The sequence below is a fragment of the Procambarus clarkii genome, chromosome 73, assembly GCF_040958095.1.
Source record: "Procambarus clarkii isolate CNS0578487 chromosome 73, FALCON_Pclarkii_2.0, whole genome shotgun sequence".
Lineage (NCBI taxonomy): Eukaryota > Metazoa > Arthropoda > Malacostraca > Decapoda > Cambaridae > Procambarus > Procambarus clarkii.
Window position 1 is genome coordinate 12173412 of NC_091222.1, and position 5927 is coordinate 12179338.

The window sequence follows — 5927 nt, forward strand, 5'->3', positions numbered from 1 at the left end:
AATTATACCCATTGTTTCGAGTTTTGTCTTGTGTTTGTCACACGTTTTCTCACCTCACCCAAAACTGTTATACCATATCACCTCACCCAAATGCAAGTATAAGTATGGACGGATTCCATACTTATGCCTACCGTGCCATACCGTGGAACTGTGCCTACCACGCTCCATAGTGTAGAACAAATCACTAGCAACAGGGGAACTGCCAGATATTTGGAAAGCAGCTAACGTAGTCCCGATATACAAGAAAGGGGATAGACAGGAGGCACTGAACTACAGGCCAGTGTCCCTAACCTGCATACCATGCAAGCTGATGGAGAAGATTGTGCGAAAAAAACTAGTGGAGCATCTGGAGCGAAGGAACTTTGTAACACAGCATCAACATGGGTTCAGGGATGGCAGGTCCTGCCTCATAGGGTTACTTGAATTCTACGACCAGGCAACAAAAATAAGGCAAGAAAGAGAAGGGTGGGCAGACTGCATATTTTTGGATTGTCAGAAAGCCTTTGATACAGTGCCACACAAGAGGCTAGTGCGAAAGTTGGAGATACCGGCTGGAGTGAAAGGGAAGGTACTACGGTGGATAGAGGAGTACCTAAGCAACAGGAGACAACGAGTCTGTGTGAGGGGTGAGGTCTCAGATTGGCGAGACGTTACGAGTGGAGTCCCGCAGGGGTCAGTCCTTGGACCTATACTTTTTCTGGTATATGTAAATGATCTCCCAGAGGGTATAGATTCGTTCCTCTCAATGTTTGCCGACGATGCAAAAATTTTGAGGAGGATTGAAACAGAGGATGATAGTAGGAGGCTACAAGATGACCTAGATAGACTGAGTGAATGGTCCAACAAATGGCTGTTGAAGTTCAACCCGAGTAAATGTAAAGTAATGAAACTAGGCAGTGGAAACAGGAGGCCAGACACAGGATACAGAATAGGAGATGAAGTACTTAATGAAACAGACAGAGAGAAAGATCTAGGAGTTGATATCATACCAAACCTGTCTCCTGAAGCCCACATAAAGAGAATAACGTCTGCGGCATATGCGAGGCTGGCTAACATCAGAACGGCGTTCAGGAACCTGTGTAAGGAATCATTCAGAATCTTGTACACCACATATGTAAGACCAATCCTGGAGTATGCGGCCCTAGCAGGGAGCCCGTACCTTGTCAAGCACAAGACGAAGCTGGAAAAAGTCCAAAGGTATTCTACCAGACTAGTCCCAGAACCAAGAGGCATGAGTTATGAGGAAAGGCTGCAAGAAATGCACCTTACGACACTGGAAGACAGAAGAGTAAGGGGGGACATGATCACAACCTACAAAATCCTCAAGGGAATCTACCGGGTAAACAAGGATGAACTACTCAACACTGGAGGGACGCGAACAAGGGGACACAGGTGGAAACTGAGTACCCAAATGAGCCACAGAGACATTAGAAAGAACTTTTTCAGTGTCAGAGTAGTTAGTAAATGGAATGCACTAGGAAGTGATGTGGAGGAGGCTGACTCCATACACAGTTTCAAATGTAGATATGATAGAGCCCAGTAGGCTCAGGAATCTGTACACCAGATTCCTTGTTTGCTAAGATTTCTCTGGTGATGGTTTGGTTGTGGGAAGAGGCTATATGTTCCTTAATGGAGCCCTGTTGCTTATGCATCGTTAAACGCCTGGAAAAAGATGTTGTTGTCTTGCCTATATACTGACTTTTTTGAGGCTTACAATCCCCAAGAGGGCAATTGAAGGCATAGTCGTTGTCTATGCCTTCAAATGCCCTCTTGGGATTGTAAGCCTCAAAAAACTCAGTATATAGGCAAGACAACAACATCTCTTTCCAGGCGATTAACGATGCATAAGCAACAGGGCTCCATTAAGGAACATATAGCCTCTTCCCACAACCAAACCATCACCAGAAAAATCTTAGCAAACAACACAGAAATCATCGATAGATACAGCGATAGCAGGTGGCTCGACGTCTGCGAGGCACTACACATCAAGAAGTCAACATTAGCAATCAACAGCCAATTAATGTACAACTATATTCTACCCATTTCAAGACTCCGCTCCAATATAGAAGCATCAAGAAATATGGGCCAATAAAAATAGGCCTTCTGCAGTTACCTACTTTTAATACATGTTTCATTGTTTCGTGTTCTGTCTTGTGTTAAAAGTTTTTTCACCTCATCCAAAACTATCGTAACATGTCACTTCACCCAAATGTAGGTAAAAAACTCGAAAGATGTTTAAGCTCTATTCAGTTAAAGTTGTGTGTGTTAGTGTAAACTAAAGTCTTTGAAAATGTAATAAGTTTTACGAAACGTGCTCAAGTATCGCATCAGACTAGAAATAAAAATGAATTTTGGAGAATTGATCTTTGAATTACCATCAACAATGAAAAGAAACGTAAGAAAGATAGAGAAAATTCGTGTTAGGATTATTAATCTTACTTTTTCGGTCATATTTAAGAATATATATCTACAGGAAAGACTGCTACCAAAATATACTAATATATATATATATATATATATATATATATATATATATATATATATATATATATATATATATATATATATTGTCCTGGGGACCATTCAGGCTTGTTCGCATTTGTGTTCCTCACGTGTGCCCCAAAGAATGAGGTGATTTGGTAAAATGCTATGCCCAAGATTACTATCCGAGTGCCGGCGGTGGGGTGGTTCAAATAGCCTCGGCTATCACCTCATTATGTCCGGTCGTGATGGTCAAGTGGATTAAGGCGTCTTGTACATACCAGTTGCGTGGCTCCTGGGAGTATGGGTTCGAGTCACTTCTGGGGTGTGAGTTTTCAGTTGCATATTGTCCTGGGGACCATTCAGGCTTGTTCGCATATATATATATATATATATATATATATATATATATATATATATATATATATATATATATATATATATATATATATATATATATAACCTAGAAGGGGTACCACCTCTGGTGCAAGTGTAGGGACCCATAGCCTCAGAGAAGTAGATAATGAGTATTCAGAGAAGATCTTGTGGATCCTCACTGAGCACTTTGATATTTTCTTCTCCTACCACCCCTATTCTTTTGGCATGTGTGTATACATATCTAACTTTATTTGAAAATGCCATTACACAAAAAAAGTTACAATATTGATTACATACAGGGTACAAGGCTGCTTATCACAAGTTGAATAACTCCTCCAGCTCCTCAGATGGTGGGCAGAAACCATGGATGCAGTGAGCATTTCCTCTCTGGATTGTCACACTAAGGCGCTGAAAAAGAAAACTGGCATCTCTAGGGTCTCTAGTTGTTTCGATTAGCTTAGACCCCAACTCCTTCAAAAAGCTAGCAGTACTTTTACCCCAGGCACCAAGTGTCTCTGAGGCAATGGTAACAAAATTGTAGTGGTGCTCAACGTCTCTGTATTTACGTGACATGGCCGCTTCCCGGTGATTGGCAGCTCCTCCTGCTTGTGTAGCACTTAAGTCAACATAATTGGTTTTGGCTAAAGTTGAAACGCAAGTGTAGTCCCACACCAACTGTCTCCCATTCTTCCAGGGGTTCACCGTGATTCCGTCTGGGCGACCGGCAGCCTCATCAGGGTTGCGGGACATTAGGTAACGAGGCTCTTTCTCTGCTGGACAACCGGCTGTGGTAATTCTTCTCTTAATAATGTCATTGACTTCACCGTGTCTTGCATGCCATCCTCTAGTCCTTTGGCAGAGAAGGCCATGCCGTCCGTACCTGTCAGCCTCTGCCTCGCCTCAAATACACCTGTATTCGGTGTGGATTGGGGCAGCGAGGCCGAGAGCCACGGCAATTCGGAGGGCCTGCAATGTGAGACGGGTGCCGGTTGCTGACATTGGGGTTGCTAATAGGAAATCACCTGCATGGGGAACTGCTACAGCTCTAAGTCGGGCAGTGTCATGTGGTGTTGTCGCAGCTTATAGCAAATTCGCTGCTTCTTGGTCGGCAATGGGGCGATCCCAGCTGGATTGCTTATGGGCTTCAGAAGGCAGTGGTTGGGTGCTGGTCCTGCGAGAGAGACCCATTTGGTTGTGCAGTCTGTGAAGCTGGGATCATGTACCCCTGCCTGTTGAACTAGGTGCTCAGGTAGGATTTCCTTCACCAAGTTGTCAGACCCCACTGAAGAGGACAGGAACGCTGGTACAGCAATTTGTGTTGCTGTGCGCACGCCAAGGGCCCCGAGTCTGACAGGAAGGGAGGCCTGTTTCCACTGTGAGTCGCTGAGGGAAAGATTAAGGGCTTTTTCTAGTGTTGATTTCAGCAAGCTGTCGTACTCTCTAATTTAATATTGTTGAAAAATGGCGAACATCTTAGAAAGTAGGTCAGCCTGGGGAGGGACAAGCATCTGGTCATGAGATAAAGTACATCATGAGCATCGATGTCTTCAATCCTCTCGTTCATCCTCTTCAGGTCAGTGATCTTCTTATCAAGGACCTCGTCGATGGCATTCCTTCCAAGAGGAGCACCTAGTAGTGTGCTGTCCTCAGGGTTGGCTATATAAATGTCAGACAAAACAACCTTTATTTGCTCTAGTATGTGCTGGTTGGTGGAGGTTTTTTCGCACTTGGAAGGGTTCAGGGTGAGGCCTAGGCTTGCTCCTTGCTCCTGAATTATTCTTATGTCGTCCAAGAGTGAGGCTGGGGAGCCGGCTAGAGTACCATCATCCAAAAACCAAATATTGAGCTCACTGGACAGGTTATCGGTGACTTCCTTGATGACTAGGCAAAAAAGAAAAGAGCAAGGTGGTCACCCTGTTGGACACCTTCATGTGATTCAATTTCATGTTCCCCAAAAAGCAGAGGTAGATTCTTGCTGTAGCATGAGTTTACAAACGGCTAGAGGGAAGGAAAAAGGCGATGAACCGCATCGAGTACTGCATCCCTTCTAACCAGATTGAAAGCATTTTTGAAGTCAAGCTTTATCAGGGCTTTTTCATCTGTAATGTTGGCAATGTAGGGTCTAGCTGCATGAGCCGCTGCCTCACACCCTTGGGGAATGCCAAACCCAAGCTGTTTTGGCTTCAGCATGTCAGCTGCTGCCTGACTAACTGCTCGAGCAGCAGCCTTAGCGACGAGACGCCGGAGTGAATTGCCCACAGCTATCGGTCTGATTCCTCCATTTTTTTCCCTCAGGGTACAGAGGGTAGCGCCAAAAAAGAGAAGGCGTATGGTCTCTGGTAGGTTGCAATCTAGAAATGTGTTGGCGAATCTAGTTAGTTCCACCAGGGCCCTTTGGGAGCCGGTCGGCCGAGCGGACAGCACGCTGGACTTGTGATCCTGTGGTCCCGGGTTCGATCCCAGGCGCCGGCGAGAAACAATGGGCAGAGTTTCTTTCACCCTATGCCCCTGTTACCTAGCAGTAAATAGGTACCTGGGTGTTAGTCAGCTGTCAAGGAGTGCTTCCTGGGGGTGGAGGCCTGGTCGAGGACCGGGCCGCGGGGACACTAAAGCCCCGAAATCATCTCAAGATATCTCAAGATAGGCCCTGTGCAATGTCTCCCAGTGCAGGGTTGAGCATTTGTTTGATGTGGTTGGGTCTTAGTCCTGTAAACCCACCTGCTGATCCTAGTGGGAAGGATAAAGCTGCTTTATGCACCATGGATTCGAGCACACACAGGGGTTCTGCTCTGGTGACACCAACTAGAGGAACACTGTCGTCACGAGGAGCTCTGGGTGGGTGTTTTTCCCTCAGGGCTTGTGCTGTATGGGCATCCCTGGTGGCAACTGTGTCTTCACTGGTGATGATTCTGATTGCCCCTATTGTGATGCCTTCTTCAAATTTTCTTGCTGACTGTTGCTCTGATTTTGGATGCCTCGGTTCTGCTGTTGATACCTTTCCTACCGTGGGTGTTTTTGGCACGGGTGGGGAGGGGTGCCTGGTTGTCCTCTCTAGGAAAACTATTTAT